Genomic DNA, 4,245 nt, shown 5'->3' on the forward strand with positions numbered 1-4,245 from the left:
TTTCATAATTACATAAAACTCATCTTACTAAATATCATGCAATATTTAATTTTATAGGATACCATAACATCTCAATTAAAACTTGATACATGAAATATTTGCCATACATATATTACGTTACACATGCATCCGATGGCAAGTATAAAAACTATGCATATATAAACTAGTTCAAAGATTTGCTCGACAGTAAACAATACATGTGATTTTATTTCAAAATTGTTCGACATCTTGCTCATTGACCATTGTCATTGACATTGCCAAAATTCAAATGAAATCATTATTATGTATATTCAATAGGTGTACATTACATCAATGATACTCATATTGTGATTTATATATTATATGTACTAGTAATAAAATGCACACATTTTGTGTGTGTAAAAGAGAATTTTTTTAAAAATAAATATGGAGTTAGTGAGAGCTTTTTAATGAAATATTGGGTAAAAAAAGGTAATTTTAGAATAATTTATTTTGGTGTTCTCAATCTAGTTACTCTAATATACTCATCTTTTATTATAGTAGCGAAAAATGCACACGCTTTACGTGTGTAAAAGAGAAGCTTTTATATTTATATTTTTCTAAAAAATAAAATTTGGAGGAGTGGACGAAATTTAGTGGGTATTTGATAGGAAGGGTAATTTTGGAATAAATTGGTGTCTTCAAGGTAGTTATTATAGTGTGCTCATGTTTTATAGATAGTATATATATATATATATATATATACATACAAGTTACTCTGCTATCATAAAACTTATATATATATATATATACATACAAGTTACTCTGCTATCATAAAACTTACCGCGAAAAAAAAACGATCTCAAATCATAAGATTTATTAAAAAGGGAGGATTATTCCTGAAAGAGAGAGACAAGCGAAGCCCTTTTATTACGGAAGATAGTGTCAGGACATGTGGCCTTTGAATATTGCAAAATACACAATGCCAAGGGCTCTCTTTTTCTTGCCTTTGAGGGTCCTTCAATCTTCTTCATTCAGGTACATTTTTTTTCTCTAAACAATACAAACAACATGGGAATCCATGTTACTTTGTTCAGAAATCATAGCATGCAAGAAAACATGTTCGAGGATTCAATGCTTGAATGGGACAAAGCCCACCATTTTTTTTTTTCATGTACATATACTAAAATTTGAGGAAAATTACTGCTATTTGGTTTCTCGTAAATGAAAAAAAATTTGCCTTTGACACAGAAGAAATCTTGTTTTGGGGTTGTATATGTGATTGGAAACCATTAAGAATTAAGGATGACGTTCACGAGTATCAAGCCAATATGTATATGACTAATAATTCATCATTTTATCCGTATGGAATGACTAGTAATGCAAGTTTGCAATCTTGGTATATATATTGTAATGTCCATGGTAATGAATGGAATATATCAGGTGTATTGGATTGTCGAGAAGAGGAAATTTTCGCCGGAGAATTCAATTTCCGGCGTGTTTATTGAATCATATATGATCATTTTGAAGATATATGGCTTCATCTCCTCAACAATCTCCTCAGACTTCTCCAATATTGCTAAAGCTAGACAATGTAGTTCCTAATAAGGATTCTTTTCCAACAAACAGAGAACACTCGGATGAGATATCATTATTATCGTCATTGTCGCCTCCTCCTTCTACGTCTACACCGCCGGAATTATCGCCAACAGCACCAACAACATATTCTCCTCCACCCGAAGCCTCACCACCTCCACCAGAACAGCCAACTTATCCGCCTCCACGAGAAGCCTTATCATCACCTCCGGAAGAATCTCCTCCACCTCCAACTCCACTCCCTCCATCACCACCACCTCCAAGTAAGTTTTAAGACAATATTAGATCCAACTCGAACCCAATAATCTTGAAAGATCATTGATTTTCATTTCAGGAGGTGATCAATACTACAACCCTTCAGCACATTGGCATAGTCCAGTTCCAATGGACCACATAGTGAATCTTACGCCCCCTCCAGGCGTCATGGGTACAACTGTTGTGGTAGTTGGCAGGGGATGGGGTGCACCAACTTCACCTCCTCTGGCGCCGGCCAGACCAGTAGCGATTTCAGCTCGGTTTACTCGGGCCAGCATCTTACACCCATGCAACAACCTCAATCTCCAAGCATGGGATGCATTGGTTCAAAGATCCAATTCACTTATGAAGAGCTAAACTCCGCAACTAATGGATTCTCTCAATCCAATCTACTGGGCCAAGGTGGTTTCGGGCTCGTGCACAAGGGTGTTTTACCTGATGGAAGGGAGGTGGCGGTGAAAAGCCTCAAGTCCGGCAGTGGGCAAGGGGAGCGCGAATTTCAAGCCGAGGTGGAGATTATTAGTCGTGTGCATCATCGACATCTAGTGTCCCTTGTTGGATACTGTATTGTTGATGGAAAAAGAATGCTTGTTTATGAATATGTTCCTAATAAGACATTGGAGTTTCATCTACATGGTAACTTTAATTAGTTACTCGAGTTCTTCCTTTTGTTGAATAATGTGTAAATTCTTGGTTCTCAAAAGGGTAAATTTTGTGTGCAGGAAAAGGCCAACCAGTCATGGATTGGGCAACCAGGCTTCGAATCGCTGTTGGATCAGCTAAGGGCCTTGCTTATCTCCATGAAGATTGTATGGAAATTCCTCTTACCTTCTCACACGCATATATTCATGTGTTAAAATGACAGATTCATAAAATTTGTCCTCGTGATTTTAGGCCATCCTCGAATTATCCACCGCGATATAAAAGCAACAAACATTCTTCTCGACTTTAACTTTGAAGCCATGGTATGTATTAGAAGAGCATAATAACATAAAAAAAAATCATCAATAGTCATGTTTTCAAGTAACATATATGTTTACCTGACTTATCATCTAGGTGGCCGATTTTGGATTAGCTAAGCTTACATCTGACAATTTCACTCATGTATCTACTCGCGTAATGGGAACATTCGGGTACTAGGCTCCAGAGTATGCCTCTAGCGGCAAGCTAACAGAAAAATCTGATGTTTTTTCATTTGGAGTCATGCTCTTGGAACTAATAACCGGCCGCCGACCTGTGAATAAAACCATGGAAGATAGCTTAGTGGATTGGGTTTGTTGTAAACTCTTCTATTTGATATACTTGCTATATGAATGGCACAATATCAAAATGTGACGTTTGGATAATGAATAATTACAAATATAAAAGTCTTCAGTCTTATATATTTTGTTTACTCCATCTTCCTTTTGTTACAAAACAGGCTAGACCCCTTCTGCCCAAAGCTTTGGATGATGACAATTATGATCCACTAGTCGACCCGCGCCTGGAAGATAACTACATCCCAAACGAAATAGCTCGTATGGTTTCCTGTGCTGCAACATGTATACGCCATTCTGCCAGAAGACGCCCGAAGATGAGCCAGGTACGAAGATAATAATGCATGCCACAAACACATCTAGCAAACATTCTTGGTAAATGAAAACTTGTCAATTTCCTTGATCTGAAACCTCACGTGTCTCAGATTGTTCGAGCACTGGATGGAGATGCTTCACTAGAGGACCTAAACGAGGGCGTAAAGCCAGGCCAAAGCACGACTTACATGAGCCCCAACAAGAACACAGAGATATATGATACACGTGCCTATAGCGCTGACATGATGAAGTTCAAGAAAATGGTGATGTCTAGCCATGAATTCAATAGCAGTGAGTATGGAGCAACGAGTGAGTATGGATTGAAACCATCTTCAACGAGCAGTGACTCGGGAGAGACCGTTAAACAGAGATCTAATAAGCAAAGATGGTAGAAATTTCATTGAGGATGGCAGAGAACTGAGTGAGAATTGACTCAAATATCAAATGCAATGTAAAAAGAGTTTAGTTGGTTTGTGTTCTTGGTCATGTTCTATCTTAAAGATGTGCATATTATGCATAAAAAGTCACATTGGAACTTCATTTTTCACAAGCTAAAGCATTATTTGTGCCAGCAGGAAACATTAAATCCAAAGAAGTAAATTATAATATATTTTAATTATTTAATAGTTTCAAATTAATTAATCAGATCACACACTATATTATTCACATCGATATAAAAATTAATTTAAATAAATAAACTACATCCAGTTAAAATATTACATGGACAAAAACAAAAAAAAACCTAATTTTATATTTATTGAAGTACACCATTGGACCTCAATTCTACATCGTGCAGCTTATTTCTTAATCTTAAATTTGAAATGTATTGTTTAGCCCATGGTTTATAATTCACTGCTTTTTATTA

At 36.3% G+C, this 4,245-nt stretch overlaps 1 pseudogene; it reads left to right on the forward strand.

Moving 5' to 3' along the window:
* The first annotated feature begins 966 nt into the window (after positions 1-966).
* On the forward strand, positions 967-3,942 carry LOC140863676 (proline-rich receptor-like protein kinase PERK5; annotated as a pseudogene).
* Positions 3,943-4,245: the final 303 nt, after the last annotated feature.

Source organism: Henckelia pumila, chromosome 4, assembly GCF_033568475.1.
Source record: "Henckelia pumila isolate YLH828 chromosome 4, ASM3356847v2, whole genome shotgun sequence".
NCBI lineage: Eukaryota > Viridiplantae > Streptophyta > Magnoliopsida > Lamiales > Gesneriaceae > Henckelia > Henckelia pumila.